This window comes from Symphalangus syndactylus, chromosome 21 (assembly GCF_028878055.3).
Source record: "Symphalangus syndactylus isolate Jambi chromosome 21, NHGRI_mSymSyn1-v2.1_pri, whole genome shotgun sequence".
In the NCBI taxonomy this organism is placed as follows: domain Eukaryota; kingdom Metazoa; phylum Chordata; class Mammalia; order Primates; family Hylobatidae; genus Symphalangus; species Symphalangus syndactylus.
In genome coordinates, this window is record NC_072443.2 from 74847045 (window position 1) to 74868767 (window position 21723).

The 21723-nt window shown below is 41.2% G+C and overlaps 1 protein-coding gene across 3 annotated transcripts in view; it reads left to right on the forward strand.

The window, feature by feature from the left end:
• Positions 1 to 21723, forward strand: part of TAFA4 (TAFA chemokine like family member 4) — a 209265-nt gene that overhangs the window by 29427 nt on the left and 158115 nt on the right. The window contains exons 1-2 of one of the 3 annotated variants that reach the window (XM_063630775.1): positions 14310 to 14422; positions 15768 to 15833. The exons of the other annotated variants lie outside the window; for them this stretch is intronic. The gene's annotated coding sequence lies outside the window, so the exon portion shown is untranslated. Of the gene's footprint in view, positions 1 to 14309; positions 14423 to 15767; positions 15834 to 21723 lie in introns of those variants that run through there. 3 annotated transcript variants of the gene reach the window in all.

Consider the following 21723-nt stretch of genomic DNA (forward strand, 5'->3'; position numbering starts at 1 on the left):
CTTGGGAACCTGGGTTCAGATTCCAGCTTTGTCACTTGGGAGCTGACCTTGGACAAATCACATCACCTCTCTGCCTCCAAATATCCTTCTTTGTAAAATGGGGATACTGAGAGCAACTGCCTCAAAGTATATTAGGGGGATTAAATGAGTTAATGCACTGAAAGTTCTTATAGCAGAGTTCTTATATAGGCTCTAGAAATGATTTTAGCTGCTGCTATTATTAATGATAACAACTATTGTTAGTACAGGTGCAATTTACAGAGCCCTTCCCTGTACCATGCCTCATTTGAACATTGGAGTGACCCAGGTAGTTATTTCCAAATCCATTTTCGGATAAAGAGCTTGAGGTTCAGAGTGGTCTAATGATTTGCCCACTCAAAGGATGTAAAGAGTGAGGACAAGAACCCAAGCCTTGGGGTGACAAGATCTGCCCTCCTTCCAGTGTGTTCCACTGTGTTTGGTATCAGCCAAAGTCAGCTTTTGCAGTTTGTTTCAGATTTTACAAATAGAGAGGGCTTATCCTTCAAGGATCTAGTGCTATTCAATATAACTTTCTGCAATAGTAGAAATAGATGTTCTAGAACGGTACTGTCCAATATGACAATATCACCATATGGAGCTATTGAGCACTTGATATATGGTTCCTGGAACTGATGAACTTGATTTTAAATTTTACCTCATTAAATGTAAATTTAAATAGTCACATGTGGTTAGTAGCTACTAATTGAGTAGCGTAGACAGAGCTTCCCTTGTCTCAGAAGGCTTGGGTATAAAGCGCAGCTCTACAACTAATTAGCTTTGTAACTTTGGGAAGGTAATTTCTGGGGGCTTATTTCTTCCAATCTATGAAATGGGCTAATTCTATTTAGATCAATACAGAACTCCAGCGAGGCCAAGCAAAGATAAGAATTTTTTTTTTTTTAAAGTGAAATAGCTGTAGGAGTTCTTGAGGAATTCAAGGGAAGGCGCAAAGGCAGGCCAAGGAAAGTCTTGGAACTAAAAATAGAATGACCTTCAGGGACCTGGATCATCCTCTTCTAGTCTCATTTCTGTTTCGTGTGCATCTGTGTCACTCTTGTCTCTGTGAAGTCTGGCTTTCTTTGTATCCCCTGCATGGATGAGGGAAAGCTGGCCACCTCATACCTCCTAAATTTATATATTTCTCCCTTGACAGCTAATTCTGGAATTATTAGCTGTTTGTCAATCTCAATTCTAAGTTGCAGGAAGAGGAAACTTCCTTGGCTTGGCTTGAATTAGCCATGGGTGGCTGAACTACATAGCAAACTATGCTGCCTTGCCCTTTCTTAGAAGGTTCGATGGGGGCTGGGGATGTTCCTTAGTGAAAGCAATAGTTGTGAACTGGGTCAATGTCTAGGAAAGTATCTTTGGTTAAAAATTTCACTGCAAGGTGGAAACTGATTGCAAAACCAAATTTATTAGGTAAAGGAAATGGGATAGCCTGATTAAATTTAGGTGTTCAAATTCATTCATTGATTCAGCAAGTATTTGTTGAGTGCTTTGAACTTGCTCTGTTAAGGGCTAGAGATGAGAAACAATACTGAGAGAAGAGGCCTGATCTTTGCCCTCATAGAGCTCCAGTCTGATAGGGAATTCTCGCGTGAGTATAAAAAGGCAGTTCTAGAGAGTACCAAGAAGAAAAGACTAAAATTTGGGATTTTAGCTAGTGAGTAGAGAGTGCTTCTCTGAGGCAGTAATATTTGCCCTGAGATATGAAGGATGAGTAGGAGTTAACTTAGTGGAGGACAGAAGAATGTGTTTGCCTCTGAACAGAAGGACTGCCATGTGCAATGACCCTGTGGCAGGAAGGCTGGAAAAAGCTGGATACTATTGGAGTTATATTGCTTCTGTTCCTTCTGGCCCCAGTTACCAAAGTTACTTTGGAATTAATGGTTTCCAGGCAGCTTTATTATTATTTTTATTATTATTAAGAGAGAGTCTCGCTCTGTCACCCTGGCTGAAGTACAGTGGTGCAATCTTGGCTTACTGCAACCTGTGCTTCCCAGGTTCAAGTGATTCTCATGTCTCAGCCTCCCCAGTACCTGGGATCACCACACCCAGCTAATTTTTGTGTTTTGTGTGTGTGTGTGTGTGTGTGTGTGTGTGTAGAGATGGGGTTTTGCCGTGTTGCCCAGGCTAGTCTTGAACTCCTGAGCTCAGGCAATTCCCTGCCTCAGCCTCTAAAAGTGCTAGGATTACAGGTGTGAGCTACCATGCCAGGCCTATTATTTTAATTAAAGGTTAAATGTCTTTTAGGTGGTGAAAATAAATTTGCTTTCCAGATATTAATTTTTATGTTACACTGCATATTATGGTGATCTGAGTTTTTATATGCATTTCTTCTTTTGGGGATGAACAGTACATTTAATACCTTGAAGGCATAAACTAGGAAGAGAGGTCATTCTCCCTAGTCTCTTGTGTTTTTCTGCTTTAGAAGTCTCCTAAAGCGTGTGGTGCATCTCTTGTGTGTTGGAGTTATGGGATCATGACCTAATATTTCCTGATGTAGGCATACTTCTGCCAGGATGTTTCCCTGATGCCTGAACAAAGCCTTGATGAGTGAATTTGTGTTTGAAACTATGGACTCGACATAGAAATTGCTTAGGCCTCAGGTTCTGGTTGTAATGCATTATAAATGTGAGCTGCTGCTTTTTTAGATCTTGAATAAGAGGAATGGCTTCCTAGGCCTTTATCTGAGTCAATGATGTCAAACCATGGAAGAAGTTTAAGAAGCCTTCCACGAATGCCAAAACCTTCTTTTGAAATGAAAAACAAAAAAAATCCAGGGTATATTATTGTCTGTGGAAAACCACTTTTGGTTATACGAGTGTGTCTGAATTTTATGTTTAATTTTCATTTTGTATTTTATTTAGCTGGCTATGTCTAAAATAATGTTTCTACATGGAATATTAAAAATTATTAATGAGGTAGTTCTTTTTTCTACTAAGGCTTTAAGATTTGGTGTGTATTTTACACTTAGTATCTCAGTTTGGATGCTAAATTTTCATTGGAAATATTTTAAAGGTATTTCGTTTATTTCATAAAGTTTACACATGAAAAAGTAGGTATGTGGCTGAAATTTATGTGACGTATTTCCTACACAACTACGGCCAGTGTTGGGAAGACTCCATCTTTAACAACTGCATCCTCAACCCGAGAAATATTCTGAGTTGGGCTTTCTGTAGTGTCCAGACTTCAGTCTTCAGAAGGTCTTGGCTGACCACTTACTACCCTACTTCAATCCCCCCTCTTGTTTTCTCAAGCTTTTTTTCTGGTCGACACTCCCTTTTCTTCCCAGGTAGCGGAATCTCCCAGCCTAGTTTGGAATCCTGAGTCTACCACTTATGTTGTATACTTGGGTAAGTAAATGGGTTTACTTATTTTCTCCCATGTTAAACAGAGATGTAAGCAAAACAAAACAGACTTCCTTATAGAAAGTCAGAAACGGGGAGTCTACTGCAGCCATCCAAGCAAGAGATGGTGATGGCTTGGAGCAGGATGGTGACAACACAGCCCAAGAAAAACTGATCTTCCAAGGCCAAACGTAGCACCGAGCACACAACAGGTTCTCAATAAATCTGTGAATGAATGAATGCTTGAGTAAGTGAGCAAAATGTTATTACCAGTCTTGCAATATGCCACTCGGTTTTTTAACCACTCTCTAGAGCTGGTGTCTGTCTCATGGGCAAATACAACAAATCCTTATATTCTAAGGATTCTAAGGATTCAGTAAGATGAGAGATAAAGTGCTTGACTGGTCCAATATTTGACCCAGAGTACACATCTGCTAAATTATTATTTTTTATTTTTTTGAGATGGAATCTCATTCTGTCACCCAGGTTTGAGTGCAGTGGCATGATCTTGGTTCACTGCAACCTCTGCCTCCCAGGTTCAAGCCATTCTCCTGCCTCGGCTTCCCTAGTAGCTGGAACTATAGGCACGTGCCACTATGCCTGGCTAATTTTGTATTTTTGGTAGAGATGGGTTTTCACCATGTTGGCCAGGCTGGTCTCCTGACCTCAGGTGATCCGCCCACCTTGGCCTCCCAAAATGCTGGGATTACAGGCATGAGCCACAGGGCCTGGCCCACATATGCTAAATCATTATCATGATAACAGATTCTTTGATTCTCTTCTCTTGACTTAAACACCAGGGCAAAACAATCAGATATGCCTTTCAATATTTTCTAGGGCCTGTGAAAACTTTTCTGGATTCTTGGATCACACATAACATGTTGATTTTAATCTCAGATAAAGCGACTGGTTCTGAATCACTGCTGGTGACGACTGACCTTTGCTCAAGCTGTAACATGTGTCTCCTTGGGGTCCCTTCCCATCTCACCCCCTTTTCACATTGTCCTTCTCCAGCTCTCCTGATTGTACTCACTTCCCTGTGCCACATGTCCTGGACCTTGTTTCTCCCATTCCTATTTACCTTAAATCAAACCTGACCAGTCCTTTATCTCATTCCCTCACAACCTTACTATCTACCAGGAAATCGGTCAATGAATTCCAATGTGATCTGTTGTCTGTGACTTCCTGTGATGCACAGTCTGGGTAACATTTTTCATTTGGAAAGAATGCTTTCACCTGAGGTAACCATGTCAAGGGGGAAATTTTGAGTTTTGTTCTGGCAAGTAAGATGGGTAGAGAAAAGGAGAGTCAATGAAGAGGCTCAGGACAATCTGAACTTTGGACCGGTTACAGCGTGTGGTGTCTTGTTGATATATTCATTTATTTGTGTATGTCTTCATCAAAACAGATTTGAGAGCGACTTTAAGAATAATCATTGAAATGAGAGATAAAGGGAAAAATAAGTATTTTTTTTTTTTTTTGAGATGGAGTTTCACTCTTGTTGCCCAGAATGGAGTGCAATGGCATGATCTCAGCTCACTGCAACCTCTGCCTCCTGGGTTCAAGCAATTCTTCTGCCTCATCCTCCCAAGTAGCTGGGATTACAGGCATGCACCACCATGCCCGGCAAATTTTTGTATTTTTAGTAGAGATGGGATTTCACCATGTTGGTCAGACTGGTCTCGATCTCCTGATCTCAGGTGATCTGCCCTCGGCCTCCCAAAGTGCTGGGATTATAGGCATGAGCCACTGTACCTGGCCAAAAATAAGGATATGCAAAATTAAGCATAAGATTAGCATATAAAAGGCATGATGAAAAGTCCTGTTCACTTACTGAAGACGAACTATAGATTTGGCTGTCAGCTTCCTAGCAGCCAAAGTGAAGAGTGAAAAACAATAGATTAGGCTGGGCGTGGTGGCTCACACCTGTAATCCCAGCACTTTGGGAGGTCAAGGCGGGTGGATCACTTGAAGTCATGAGTTTGAGACCAGCCTGGCCAACATGGCAAAACCCCATCTCTACTAAAATACAAAAATTAGCCAGGCATGGTGGCGTGTGCCTGTAGTCCCAGCTACTTGGGAAGCTGAGGCAGGAGAATCACTTAAACCCGGGAGGCGGAGGTTGCAGGGAGCCGAGATCACGCCACTGCACTCCAGCCTGGGTGACAGACTGAGACTTCGTGTCAGTAAAAACAAAACTAAACAAAAACAACAGATCGTATGAAGTACAGTGTCCATAAGATAAAAATGAGTATTATTGAAACTTGGACCTTATAGTTAGTTCGGTAGTTTGCTCCCACATGGAGTGTCTGAGATACCCAGCAGGGATGTGAGAGGACCCCATTTAGAGGCCTGGGCTTCTTAGGTACCCTACTCTCCAGATAGCTGGCCAAATTCATTCTCTTGTACTTCTCGTCAAAACCTTAGTCTGTGAACAAGCAGTCAATAAGGTGTTTTGCCACTTTTTTCTTCTTTTGAGGCCATCTATTTCACTATTTGTTGTATTTGCCCATGAGACAGACACCAGCTCTAGAGAGTGGTTAAAAAACCAAGTGGCATATTGCAAGACTGGTAATAACATTTTGCTCACTTACTCAAGCATTCATTCATTCACAGATTTATTGAGAACCTGTTGTGTGCTTGGTGCTACGTTTGGCCTTGGAAGATCAGTTTTTCTTGGGCTGTGTTGTCACCATCCTGCTCCAAGCCATCACCATCTCTTGCTTGGACGGCTGCAGTAGACTCCCTGTTTCTGATCCTGTCCCCACATAGGGACATTCTCTACCCAGCAGCTGGAGGGCTCTTGTGAAAACCTAGACCATCTCCTGTTTCTCTCCTGCTTACAACTCTCATACCAGATTTGGAATAAAATTCTAACGGCACACTATGGCCTACAAGCTTCTGCCTGGTCTGTCCCTGGATACCTCTCTGCCATCACCTGCTACCTAACATTACCTCCTACCTCTCTTTGCCTTGCTTACTCCCCTCTGGCCGCCCTAGCTACCTCTCCGCTCCTGAACACACCAAGCTTATTTTAGCTTCAGGCCCTTTGTGCTGTCTGTTTACCTGGAATATGCTTCCCTTGGAAGGTCACATTATGTAATTCACCATGATGTCACAGTCACCTCAGTGAGGCCAGGCCATCCCTGAACACCCGCTCCAAGTAGCTAACCTCTTTTCCTCCAAGCTCAGCTCGTCTCCATCACATTGTTCACTTTTGTTTTCTCTGTAATGCTTCTCTCAGTCCACAGGTACCTTATTTATGCTTGCTTACCTTTTTGTCCCCACATACTATAATGCAAGCTCCAGGACACTGGGGACCTTGTTTACCCTCTGTGTCCAGTACTCAGCACAGGCTCTGGTACAGAGAGTTGATAAAAAAAAAAAAAATCCTTGTTGAATGAATCATGCAGAGGTGACCCATTGAACACAGAAATAGAGCATGGAGGCTGTGCTAGCTCTTCTAACTTCCCTGTTTATAGCTAATTACCCCCACCCACTGTATCTCTCCTCCTCTTTTCTCTATGTGAGTTCTGTGGTTTCCTTTAGTGTATCTTCCACTTCCCCCACCTAATCAAATCAAAACAAAACAAACCCACGCACGTAGACAGACCTTTCCCGTCCTAAAGAACAACAAACAAAACCAAAAACAGCTGGGCACAGTGGCTCACACTTGTAATTCCAGCACTTTGGGAGGCCAAGGTGGGTGGATCACCTGAGGTCAGGAGTTCGAGACCAGCTTGGCAAACATGGTGAAACCTCGTCTCTACTAAAAATACAAAAATTAAGGCTAGGCCCAGTGGCTCACGCCTGTAATCCCAGCACTTTTGGAGGCTGAGGCAGGTGGATCACCTGAGGTCAGAAGTTTGAGACCAGCTTGGCCAACATGGGGAAACCCCGTCTGTACTAAAAATACAAAAATTAGCTGGGCATGGTGGTGGGCGCCTGTAATCCCAGCTACTTAGGAGGCTGAGGCAGGAGAATTGCTTGAACCCGGGAGGCTGAGGTTGCAGTGAGCTGAGCCTGGGCGATAGAGTGAGACTCCATCTAAAAAAAAAAAAAAAATTAGCCCAGCATGGTGGTACGCCCCTGTAATCTCAGCTACTTGGCAGGAGGATTGCTTGAACCCGGTACGTGGATGTTGCAGTGAGTGGAGACCACACCATTGCACTCTAGCCTGGGCAACAAGAGTGAAACTCCATTACAAAAGACAAACAACAAAACAAAACCAAAAACACCCTCAAACTTCTCTTTACTCCTTTCCATCTTTACTTTTACTGTTCTGTGCTGTTGCCTCTTCCAGGAAGGTTTCCTGGATTACAGCAGTCCCCAGTGATCTTACCCTTTTCCATATGGTTAAAGTCTTTGTTTTCATTATGCTAAAACACACTGCCAAATATTGAATGGCCTACTCTGTTGGCTGCTCCTTGTGTGTTTTTGTCTTTTCCGGTTAGATTTGTCTTGAATTGACAAGAATCAGTCTTCTTAATTTCCCCCAGCATGTCCCAGTATAATGCCAGTGCTGAGTCTGCTTTCAGTACACACAGGTTGGGTGTTTGAACGTCTTTAAATAGCTTAGGACCTTTGATAGTTCATAGCATAGACTTGTGTTACAGAAGTAACAGGGCCAGGCGTGGTGGCTCACGCCAGTACTTTGGGAGCCCAAGGCAGGAGGATCGCTTGAGCCCAGGAGTTTGAGACCAGCCTGGGCAACAGGGCAAAACCCTGTCTCTACTAAAAATACAAAAAATGACCCAGGCATGGGGATGTGCGCCTATTATCCCAGCTACCCAGGAAGCTGAGGTGGGAGGATCACATGAGTCCCAGAGATTGAAGGACGCAGTGACCCCTGATTGTGCCACTGCATTCCCACCTGGGTGACAGAGCGAGACTCTGTCTCAAAAAAAAATTAGTCGGGCGTGGTGGCGGGCGCCTGTAGTCCCAGCTACTCGGAGAGGCTGAGGCAGGAGAATGGCGTGAACCCGGGAGGCGGAGCTTGCAGTGAGCAGAGATGGCGCCATTGCACTCCAGCCTGGGCGACAGAGTGAGACTCCGTCTCAAAAAAAAAAAAAAAAAAAAAAAGAGTAACTGGTAGAACCAACAAATACTGAATCTCATTAAGCCTGCATTTATTAGTATTCCATAGAAATAATTACCATTTTTTTTTTTTATTATACTTTAGGGTTTTAGGGTACATGTGCACAATGTGCAGGTTTGTTACATATGTATCCATGTGCCATGTTGATTTCCTGCACCCATTAACTCGTCGTTTAGCATTAGGTGTATCTCCTAATGCTGTCCCTCCCCCCCCCCCCACAACAGTCCCTGGAGCGTGATGTTCCCCTTCCTGTGTCCATGAGTTCTCATTGTTCAATTCCCACCTATGAGTGAGAACATGCAGTGTTTGGTTTTTTGTCCTTGCGATAGTTTACTGAGAATGATGTTTTCCAGTTTCATCCATGTCCCTACAAAGGACACGAACTCATCATTTTTTATGGCTGCATAGTATTCCATGGTGTATATGTGCCACATTTTCTTAATCCAGTCTATCGTTGTTGGACATTTGGGTTGGTTCCAACTCTTTGCTATTGTGAATAGTGCCGCAATAAACATACGTGTGCATGTGTCTTTATAGCAGCATGATTTATAGTCCTTTGGGTATATACCCAGTAATGGGATGGCTGGGTCAAATGGTATTTCTAGTTCGAGATCCCTGAGGAATCGCCACACTGACTTCCACAATGGTTGAACTAGTTTACAGTCCCACCAACAGTGTAAAAGTGTTCCTATTTCTCCACATCCTCTCCAGCACCTGTTGTTTCCTGATTTTTTAATGATGGCCATTCTAACTGGTGTGAGATGGTATCTCACTGTGGTTTTGATTTGCATTTCTCTGATGGCCAGTGATGAGGAGCATTTCTTCATGTGTTTTTTGGCTGCATAAATGTCTTCTTTTGAGAAGTGTCTGTTCATGTCCTCTGCCCACTTTTTGATGGGGTTGTTTGTTTTTTTCTTGTAAATTTGTTTGAGTTCATTGTAGATTCTGGATATTAGCCCTTTGTCAGATGAGTAGGTTGCAAAAATGTTCTCCCATTGTGTAGGTTGCCTGTTCACTCTGATGATAGTTTCTTTTGCTGTGCAGAAGCTCTTTAGTTTAATGAGATCCCATTTGTCGATTTTGGCTTTTGTTGCCATTGCTTTTGGTGTTTTAGACATGAAGTCCTTGCCCACGCCTATGTCCTGAATGGTATTGCCTAGGTTTTCTTGTAGGATTTTAATGGTTTTAGGTCTAACATATAAGTCTTTAATCCATCTTGAATTAATTTTTGTATAAGGTGTAAGGAAGGGATCCAGTTGCAGCTTTCTACATATGGCTAGCCAGTTTTCCCAGCACCATTTATTAAATAGGGAATCCTTTCCCCATTGCTTGTTTTTGTCAGGTTTGTCAAAGATCAGATAGTTGTAGCTATGCGGCATCATTTCTGAGGGCTCTGTTCTGTTCCATTGATCTATGTCTCTGTTGTGGTACCAGTACCATGCTGTTTTGGTTACTGTAGCCTTGTAGTATAGTTTAAAGTCAGGTAGCGTGATGCCTCCAGCTTTGTTCTTTTGGCTTAGGATTGACTTGGCGATGCGGGCTCTTTTTTGGTTCCATATGAACTTTAAAGTAGTTTTTTCCAATTCTGTGAAGAAAGTCATTGGTAGCTTGATGGGGATGGCATTGAATCTATAAATTACCTTGGGCAGTATGGCCATTTTCACGATATTGATTCTTCCAACCCATGAGCATGGAATGTTCTTCCATTTGTTTGTATCCTCTTTTATTTCATTGAGCAGTGGTTTGTAGTTCTCCTTGAAGAGGTCCTTCACATCCCTTGTAAGTTGGATTCCTAGGTATTTTATTCTCTTTGAAGCAATTGTGAATGGGAGTTCACTCATGATTTGGCTCTCTGTTTGTCTGTGATTGGTGTACAAGAATGCTTGTGATTTTTGTACATTAATTTTGTATCCTGAGAGTTTGCTGAAGTTGTTAATCAGCTTAAGGAGATTTTGGGCTGAGACAATGGGGTTTTCTAGATATACAATCATGTCATCTGCAAACAGGGACAATTTGACTTCCTCTTTTCCTAATTGAATACCCTTTATTTCCTTCTCCTGTCTGACTGCTCTGGCCAGAACTTCCAGCACTATGTTGAATAGGAGCGGTGAGAGAGGGCATCCCTGTCTTGTGCCAGTTTTCAGAGGGAATGCTTCCAGTTTTTGTCCATTCAGTATGATATTGGCTGTGGGTTTGTTGTAGATAGCTCTTATTGTTTTGAGATACGTCCCATCAGTACCTAATTTATTGAGAGTTTTTAGCATGAAGGGTTGTTGAATTTTGTCAAAGGCCTTTTCTGCATCTATTGAGATAATCATGTGGTTTTTGTCTTTGGTTCTGTTTATATGCTGGATTACATTTATTGATTTGCATATGTTGAACCAGCCTTGCATCCCAGGGATGAAGCCCACTTGATCATGGTGGATAAGCTTTTTGATGTGCTGCTGGATTCGGTTTGCCAGTATTTTATTGAGGATTTTTGCATCAATGTTCATCAAGGATATTGGTCTGAAATTCTCTTTTTTGGTTATGTCTCTGCCAGGTTTTGGTATCAGGACGATGCTGGCTTTGTAAAATGTGTTAGGGAGGATTCCCTCTTTTTCTATCGATTGGAATAGTTTCAGAAGGAATGGTACCAGTTCCTCCTTGTACCTCTGGTAGAATTCAGCTGTGAATCCATCAGGTCCTGGACTCTTTTTGGTTGGTAAGCTATTGATTATTGCCACAATTTCAGAACCTGTTATTGGTCTATTCAGAGATTCAACTTCTTCCTGGTTTAGTCTTGGGAGGGTGTATTTGTCGAGGAATTTATCCATTTCTTCCAGATTTTCTAGTTTATTTGCATAGAGGTGTTTGTAGTATTCTCTGATGGTAGATTGTATTTCTGTGGGATCGGTGGTGATATCCCCTTTTTCGTTTTTTATTGCATCTATTTGATTCTTCTCTCTTTTCTTCTTTATTAGTCTTGCTAGCGGTCCATCAATTTTGTTGATCTTTTCAAAAAACCAGCTCCTGGATTCATTAATTTTTTGAAGGGTTTCTTGTGTCTCTATTTCCTTCAGTTCTGCTCTGATTTTAGTTATTTCTAGCCTTCTGCTAGCTTTTGAATGTGTTTGCTCTTGCTTTTCTAGTTCTTTTAATTGTGATGTTAGGGTGTCAATTTTGGATCTTTCCTGCTTTCTCTTGTGGGCATTTAGTGCTACAAATTTCCCTCTACACACTGCTTTGAACGTGTCCCAGAGATTCTGGTATGTTGTGTCTTTGTTCTCGTTGGTTTCAAAGAACATCTTTATTTCTGCCTTCATTTCATTATGTACACAATAGTCATTCAGGAGCAGGTTGTTCAGTTTCCATGTAGTTGAGCGGTTTTGACTGAGTTTCTTAATCCTGAGTTCTAGTTTGATTGCACTGTGGTCTGAGAGACAGTTTGTTATAATCTCTGTTCTTTTACATTTGCTGAGAAGAGCTTTACTTCCAACTATGTGGTCAATTTTGGAATAGGTGTGGTGTGGTGCTGAAAAAAATGTATATTCTGTTGATTTGGGGTGGAGAGTTCTGTAGATGTCTATTAGGTCCACTTTATGTAGAGCTGAGTTCAATTCCTGGATATCCTTGTTAACTTTCTGTCTCGTTGATCTGTCTAATGCTGACAGTGGGGTGTTAAAATCTCCCATTATTATTGTGTGGGAGTTTAAGTCCCTTTGTAGGTCACTGAGGACTTGCTTTATGAATCTGGGTGCTCCTGTGTTGGGTGCATATATATTTAGGATAGTTAGCTCTTCTTGTTGAATTGATCCCTTTACCATTATGTAATGGCCTTCTTTGTCTCTTTTGATCTTTGTTGGTTTAAAGTCTATTTTATCAGAGACTAGGATTGCAACCCCTGCCTTTTTTTGTTTTCCAGTTGCTTGATAGATCTTCCTCCATCCCTTTATTTTGAGTCTATGTGTGTCTCTGCATGTGAGATGGGTTTCCTGAATACAGCACACTGATGGGTCCTGACTCCTTATCCAGTTTGCCAGTCTGTGTCTTTTGATTGGAGCATTTAGCCCATTTACATTTAACGTGAATATTGTTATGTGTGAATCTGATCCTGTCATTATGATGTTAGTTGGTTATTTTGCTCGTTAGTTGCTATAGTTTCTTCCTAGCCTCGATGGTCTTTACAATTTGGCATGTTTTTGCAGGGGCTGGTACCGGTTGTTCCTTTCCATGTTTAGTGCTTCCTTCAGGAGCTCTTTTAGGGCAGGCCTGGTGGTGACAAAATCTCTCAGCATTTGCTTGTCTGTAAAGTATTTTATTTCTCCTTCACTTATGAAGCTTAGTTTGGCGGGATAGGAAATTCTGGGTTGAAAATTCTTTTCTTTAAGAATGTTGAATATCAGCCCCCACTCTCTTCTGGCTTGTAGAGTTTCTGCTGAGAGATCAGCTGTTAGTCTGATGGGCTTCCCTTTGTGGGTAACCCGACCTTTCTCTCTGGCTGCCCTTAACATTTTTTCCTTCATTTCAACTTTGGTGAATCTGACAATTATGTGTCTTGGAGTTGCCCTTCTCGAGGAGTATCTTTGTGGCGTTCTCTGTATTTCCTGAATATGAATGCTGGCCTGCCTTGCTAGATTGGGGAAGTTCTCCTGGATAATATCTTGCAGAGTGTTTTCCAACTTGGTTCCATTCTCCCCATCATTTTCAGGTACACCAATCAGACGTAGGTTTGGTCTTTTCACATAGTCCCAAATTTCTTGGAGGCTTTGTTCATTTCTTTTTATTCTTTTTTCTCTAAACTTCCCTTCTCTCTTCATTTCATTCATTTCATCTTCTATCAGTGATACCCTTTCTTCCAGTTGATCGCATCTGCTACTGAGGCTTCTGCATTCTTTACGTAGTTCTCGAAACTTGGCTTTCAGCTCCATCATCTCCTTTAAGCCCTTCTCTCCATTGGTTATTCTAGTTATCCATTCTTCTAATTTTTTTTCAAAGTTTTTAACTTCTTTGCTATTGTTTTGAATTTCCTCTCGTAGCTCAGAGTAGTTTGATCGTCTGAAGCCTTCTTCTCTCAACTCATCAAAGTCATCCTCCATCCAGCTTTGTTCCGTTGCTGGTGAGGAACTGCATTCCTTTGGAGGAGGAGAGGTGCTCTGTTTTTTAGAGTTTCCAGTTTTTTTGGTCTGTTTTTTCCCCATCTTTGTGGTTTTGTCTACTTTTTGTCTTCGATGATGGTGATGTACAGATGGGTTTTTGGTGTGGATGTCCTTTCTGTTTGTTAATTTTCCTTCTACCAGACAAGACCCTCAGCTGCAGGTCTGTTGGAGTTTACTAGAGGTCCACTCCAGACCCTGTTTGGCTGGGTGTCAGCACCGGTGGCTGCAGAACAGCGGAGTTTCGTGAGACCACAAATTCAGCTGTCTGATAGTTCCTCTGAAAGTTTTGTCTCAGAGGAGTACCCGGTTGAATGAGGTGTCAGTCTGTCCCTACTGGGGGGGTGCCTCCCAGTTAGGCTGCTCAGGGGTGAGGGACCCACTTTAGGAGGCAGTCTGTCCTTTCTCAGATCTCCAGCTGCGTGCTGGGAGAACCACTACTCTCTTCAAAGCTGTCAGTCAGACAGGGACATTTAAGGCTGTGGAGGTTCTCGCTGAGTTTTTGGTTGTCTGTGCCCTGCCCCCAGAGGTGGAGCCTACAGAGGCAGGCAGGCCTCCTTGAGCTGTGGTGGGCTCCACCCAGTTCGAGCTTCCTGGCTGCTTTGTTTACCTAAGCAAGCCTGGGCAATGGCGGGCGCCCCTCCCCCAGCCTCGTTGCCGCCTTGCAGCGTGATCTCAGACTGCCGTGCTAGCAATCAGCAAGACTCTGTGGGCATAGGACCCTCCGAGCCAGGTGCGGGACACAATCTCCTAGTGTGCCGTTTTCCAGGCCCGTTGGAAAAGCGCAGTATTAGGACGGGACTGACCCGATATTCCAGGTGCCATCTGTTTCCCCTTTCTTTGACTAGGAAAGGGAACTCCCTGACCCCTTGCGCTTCCCGAGTGAGGCAATGCCTCGCCCTGCTTCGGCTCGCGCACAGTGCGCTTCACCGACTGTCCTGAACCCACTGTTAGGCACTCCCTAGTGAGATGAAACGGGTACCTCAAGCAGAAATGCAGAAATCACCCGTCTTCTGTGTCGCTGGGGCTGGGAGCTGGAGACCGGAGCTGTTCCTATTCGGCCATCTTGGCTCCACGACCAATAATTACCATTTTATTTAGAAGCTGTTAGTATATTTTGATTTAACTTTTTCTTTTGGTAATACTATTTAGTGTGATAGTGTTATTTAAATTATATCTTTTGTTTATTTAATGATAGTTTGCATTCTATTTATAAATATGGTTTTATTAAAAATTTAAATACGTAATTATAATAATAAAAACATGCATATTGTAAACCAGTTAAAGTGTTAGCACGGTCAAAGATTTCCTTGTTTTGCCCACAGGAGGGCACCATTGTCAAACAAAAGATGATTTTAAGGTTGAAATGTAATTACAGGTTTAGATTAAGCTTTTAAGAAGCCTTTATCCCACTAATAGATTAGAATGGCCAATATTGTCTGCGATGGGCTTTGTCTTGCCATGTAATCCACTCATGGCTGAATTTACTGTGTATATATGTCCGTGAGCTGTTTGTTAACGGTAGCTAAATCACACTGTACTTTTCCTAAAATGCTCTGCGAGTTATTGTTACAGCTGGAAGGCACCTTGGAGATCATCCAGTTAAACTATATTTGTTTACTGATGAGGAATTTGGGAAGCATAGAGGTTAAATGACCATTAATTTGGGAGTGAAACTGGGGGCTTACATGTATTAATTTATTAACAAAACATATTTAACTTCCACGGTATGCAAGGTATTATACTAGCAGTTGGGGTAGAAGAGAAATAAGACATTATCCTCCCCTGAAGAACTTTACATTCTGATTATAAGTAAATAGACTCCCACCTGCCCATAGTAATGATGATAATATTAGAAGACCCGTAATTTAATGTTTACGAATATTTTTTATGTAGGAGTTAGATCCTATCATGTAAAAACTTTTCAGATAAAATTCAAGTACTTGGCAACTTGTAGATAATCTCCAAAATTTATGTTGTCTATTGATTATGTTAAATAAAATCCTTAGACATTCTGTTTTGAATATTTGAAAAATGAGAAATGAGAGGAAAATTTCCAATTAAAAACTGGTCTAATGAAAAGAAATAAACCCTCTGCAGTAAGGATAATTGGGCCTTGAGAGATTTATGGCTAAATTGTCATTACCGTTTACATTTGTTCAGCCCCAGACCTGGGCAATTTCACTTGGACAACAAGCTGTGGAGCCATGCTGGGTGCTGCTGATTTTGGTGAGCGCATTTTATTTTATGTAACTTGCCAGCTAAGTTTTCAGTTTTATGTATACCGGATCTCAATTACCCTTTGTTACTTAGCAATGATTGCTTTCGTACTTCTTACCTCACAGTCACTTGAAGGCTAGAGTTTTTCTTCGTTAACAAAATGCGTGGTTTGACCATATATCCATTAGGAAGGAATTTATCAGTGCACTTAAATGAAGATGCTGTGTGGTTTTAAGGAATTTCTCAGTTCTTAAAGTGACAGAGTGTAAACCATATATAAACATAGTATGTCTGTTTATTTAAATCATTTCTGACTAGAAGGGCCTTTTTTAAAAATGGGAGAAGAATCTTATTTCTGTCTTTGTACATATTTATGGGCACATGTACAGTTTTGTTACATGTATAGATTGTGTAGTGGTCAAGGCAGGGCTTTTAGTGTATCCATCACCTGATTAATGTGCATTGTACCCATTAACTGATTTGTCATCATCCACCCTCCTCCAACCTTCTCACTCTTCTGAAACAACTCTCTACCCCCTAATGTAGATGAGATGGTATTGGTAACACTTGAAATTGAAATGCCGTTTATAAAATTCTTTAATATGTAATAGACAGTTATTGTCTTTAATGGCTCATTTACGACAGGCTTTAGCACATTGTAAAATGGTTCAGTAGTAAGTTCTTCACTGATGTTTTTAAGGAAGCAATAAAAAGCAATTTATGACAGGTGTATACCACATATTGGTGGAAAAACATGTCTGCTTTAACATATGACAATGAATATTCTCTAAATTACAAAAGTAATTCCACATATGTGGTAATTATAAATGATGGCTCAGCGGAGGTTCTGCCATGTATCAGTGCTTGAAATATATTCACATAAACATTGGTAACTTATTAAGTACATTTACTTTCATCAGCACACTCTTTAATATAAGAAGGTCATTAATACCTGCCTTATTTCAAGATATATTTGTCAAGAGAGAAGTTACATTTCATTTTGCATGCTTTGGTGGAAAAGCTGTTTGCAGATTTCTAAAGACAATTCAGTGTGATTGTGTTATTTAAGCAACTGGAAATGGAAACATCTTACCTCATTTCTGTCTAGAGAAATGATGAATGGTTTTATGTAGGCAAGTTCTGCTTCGAGATTTCTATTGATTATCCCAGAATGGAGAGACATCACTTAGTGGGATAGTCTCCCCGCATCCCTACCCTTCCGCTCATAAAACCCTCTAGTTACTCCCCAAACCCAGACTGCTGATTTCTGAAACATTTCTCCCTTCCATCATCTTCTGTCTGGGTGGAAATTAGTGTGGAAAAATGATTTACCACAATGTCTAAACTCTTTAGGGTGTCACTTCTTACATCATTAGCTGAAAAAATCATTCCTACTTGTGCCCCAGTACCCAAGGGGCTGAGTACAGAAGGCACCAGGCTATCCCGGTAGATCCCAGCCCGGGAGGTCAGAGATGAACTGATGGTGAGTCTGGAAATAGCTAATTATCCAAACCTCCTCACTCTGGAGGTGATGCAAGATGCGCTTGGAGATTTCCCTGGTGAGTGGGCAGGCGGGAAAGGGCAGTGTGGTTTAGTAGCACTTGGGCTATTTTTTTGTTATTAAGCACATTTTGTTTTGCTGTGTATTGTTGCAAAAATGCTTCTGAATTCAAATGTGTTAGGAGATGAGTTTGAGTGGATGCACAGACAAAAATCCATTTTTAATGTTTTGATGCTGAATTCCTTCATAGAAATCAACCGAAGTAATTTAGCCTTCATGTATGATGTTCTGGCTCTGGTATATCTTCACTGAAACGTTTTAGAGAGTTCTATTCAGAAGTGCAGCTGTTTTCCATGTTTAAAAAGATGGTGGCGAAGGCATTCAAGCTGTATATAATTCTTGCATACTTGGTCTTAATTTGGGAAATGACATTAGTTAACCTTTAATAAATCTGTAGCAAATGAGAAGCCTGTGCCACTGTTTTTCACTAGCTTTTCAGAGATGAGGCAATATTTATTTAGGCATTAATGTAAACCATCATAGGCACAATCCGAGGATCTGCTAACAAATTCAGTCCAATTGTCTACACAAATTCAGCCACAGACAGAATTTTTAATGTCAGATTAATGACCAATGTCTTCAAGTCCTGAAGAAAGACAGATTTATTTTCCTCCTGTTTACTAAAGCATGAAAAGGGACTGATATTTTTTAGAAATACTTTTACTAGAACTGAAACTGTAGGTACCTTGGTAGAAATTAGAATCTTGGCTCAGTCACTTACTAGCTAAGTGAGCTTGGACAAGCCACTTCTACCTATGCCATATCGTGATGTAAATAAATCCTTCTTTTAAAGTCAGTGTATATTTTAAGATGACTAACAAGTGCATGGTTCCTAGCAGGCGCTATGTAAGTGTTTTTAAAATAAAAACAAATAAACCTTCTCTGGAGGCTTGGGTGAATGCTCAGAGAGTTGAATTAACCAGAACATTCAAACTTTCACTTTCGTTATTGTTTAGAATTGGCAATAAGCTCTCAATCATTTTAGTATGTTTGATAAACTGAAGCCTTTTAAATATGTATGTAATGTCTTAATTTAGTATAATTTCCAACTTAATGAAAAGTTCATAGAATAGTACAAAGAATTCCCATATACCTTGTGCCCCTATTCACCAACTGCTTACTTTTTGGTTATTAGTTTTTGCATTCATTAATTCCCTCTCTCTTCTTCGTTCCCTCTATCCTGCTCTTCTTTCTCTCTCTTTCCTCTTGGCTTCTTCCTGCCCATGTTTTCTTAAAGTCATTTGAAAATAAATGGGAGGCATTTGCCTCTTTATTCTTAAATATTTCAGGGTGTATTTAATAACAAGGGCATTTTCTTTCTTAACTACAGTATGAGGATCAAAATCAGGAAATTTAATGTTCATAGAACACTGTAATGCAATTTACAGGCTACATTCAGATACTGTTGATTTTCTCAATAATGTCCTTTATGGCTACGTATATGTGTCCTTGTTTTTGTGTGGGCGTACAGTTCATTCTGTGAATGACTATTTTTTCCTGGTCCAAGATCCAATGTAAGATCACAGTTGCATTTGGTTGCCATGTTTCTTGCCTTTATTTGAGACAATTCTCATGGTTATTTTAATTTTTTTTGTCTTTCATGACCTTGATACTATTTAAGAATGCAGAGAAATTATGTTGCAGGATGTTTCTCAAATTTGAGTTCATCTGGTTTTCCTCATAGTTAGATCCAGGTTTAAGGTGAGTGTGTCTTTCAGTTTTAAGAGGAACTGGTATTTCATCATCGTAGAGTTTTAGAGGGAAAGATGGGGGAAATGTGATGCCCTGCAGATTCACATGTGGAGTGAGGTGGGTGTAGCAGACAGAAGAGGTATTCTGAAGGTGTTCATCTACAAGCGAATGACTGTATTCTGGAATAATAGTTCTCTGAGGGAATTCACCCCACCAATAATGGAGGCAAGTAGATCAAGAGACGAGGAAGGCACAGCCTCTCTATTTTCCTTGATAAGAAATGAAGTGTAGGTAGAATTCTTTCTTGTGTAACATAGAAATAAATTAAACATCTGAAGAATGGTCTCTTCTGCCTGGGAACCTCAAAGTTTCTTGGTACCAGGAGACATAAATAGGCTTTCTGCTCTTTTGTAGTAAGTCAGTAACTGTCTCCACATAATACCCACACATCAGGCAGAAGATGAAAAATGCAGCCCAGCATCCACCATCTTTTTAGTTCATTCCGAGAATGACCGGACATGTTCTAAAAAAATTTTCTTAGTCTAGATATGGGCAATGTCTTTCATCATTGAAAACACTGAGACTCTTTAAAAACAAATGACTTTTGAAGCAGACTGATAGAAAGGAGTGTGTTATAGTTGGGAACAACAGAGGAATAAAATGATTGCAAGTAAATGCTTTCTTTTGGTGCCATGCACAAAGCTGTTGATCTTGAATGTACTGAAGTTTAGAAGTGACACAGTTTGGTTTAAGTGTCCCTTCCAAAACTCATGTTGAAATTTAATTGTCATTGTGATGGTATTAAGAGGTAGGATTATTAAGAGGTGGATTAGGTCATAAGGCCTCCACCCTCATGAATAGATTAATGTCATTATCTCGGGGGCTGCATTCCTTATTGTGAGAGTGGATTGTTATACAAGCAAGTTCAGCCCTTTCTCACTCTCTTGAGCACTCTTTCCCTTCCATCTTCTGCCATGGGATAAGGTAGCAAGAAGGCCCTCACCAGATGCTGGCACCTTGATATTAGACTTCCCAGTTCTGGAACTATGAGAAATAGATTTTTTTAAAGGTATTCTGTTTCAGTTTCAGGTATTGTGTTACAGCAGCAGAAAACAGACTAAGGCAAAAAATTGGTACAGAGAGTGGGGTTATTGCTATAACAAATACTTGAAAATGTGGAAGCAGCTTTGGAGTTGGGTAATGGGTAGAGGCTGGAACAGTTTTGAAGTAAATGCTGAAAAACTGTATTGCTGTGAATGGAGTGTTAAGGGTGGCTCTGGTGAGGTCTCAAAAGAGAATAGCTGTAGGGAAAGTCTGAGACTTCTTAGAGATCACTTAAGAGGTTGTGATCAGAATGTTGTTAGAAATATGGATGGTAAAGGCCGTTCTGATGAAGTCTCAAACAGAAATGAGAAACATGTATTGGAAACCAGAGTAAAGGCAATCCTTGTTTTAACATGGTAAAGAATTTGGCTGAATTGTATCCATGCATTAAGGTTTTAGAAGATGGAAGTGTTTTAGAAGATTCCATTAGAAGATGGAATTTAAGAGCAGTGATCTAGGATATGTGGCAGGAGAGTGTTCAAGGTGCTGCATGGCTTCTTTTGGGTACTTACAGTAAAATGAGTGAATAGAGAAAGTATTTAAAGACAGAATTTACAATTAAAGGGGAAGCAGAACAGAAAGATTTGGAAGACTCTCTGCCTGGCCATGTGAAGAATAAAACAGCATATTTGGGAGAGAATACTAAGGGTGCGGTCAGACAAAAGAGATTGCTAAAGTGATTGATACAGCTGGAATGGAGCCAGGTGCTGTTCAAGACAATGAGAAAATTACCCTGACGATATTTCAGAGATCTTTTCAGGCAAGCTAGCACCTTGAGGGCAAGATTTCAAGAGGGGTACCTGCAGGACCTCAGCATTCAATGCCCTATGCAGCCTTGGAATTCTCCCCAAATTCCAATGCAGCACTCCTTAAGCAGGCCCAGGTACAGCTAGTGCCAGAGCTTCAGAGGGCACAAGTGGTATGCCTTGATGGTGTCCACATGGTGATGATCCTGTGGAAGTACAGAGTGCATGAGCCTTGGGGCCATGGTCACCTCCACATAGATTCCAAAGGATGTATCAGACAGTCTGGGTTCCTGGCAGAAACTTCTTACAAGGGAGGAGCCACCACAGAGAGCACGTATGAGGGGGCAGTCCTTAGGTGGAGCCATGCGAGCGAGGCTACCTCAGAGACTCCCGAAATGTAGAGCTGCCAGTGTACAGCTCCAGCCTGGGAGAGCTGCAGCCATAAGACTCCAACCCAAGAGAGCTGCTGAGTGGATGGGGTCCAGCAAAGCCACAGGGCAGGGCTGCCCATGGCATTGGCAACGTAATTCCTGCTGTAGCATGTCCAGGATGCAGGACATACAGAGCCAAAGGACATTATTCTCCAGCTTTAAGACTTAATGTTGTTTTACCTGTTGGGTTTTGGACATACTGGGAACCAGTCACTTCTTTTCTTTTCCTATTTCTCCCTTTTGGAATGGGAATGTCTGTTTTATGCCTGTTCCATCATTGTGTTTTGGAAGTAGATAACTTGTTTTGATTTTATAGGCTTACAGCTGGAGGACATTTGAGGTGGGATGAATCTTGAGTCTCATAT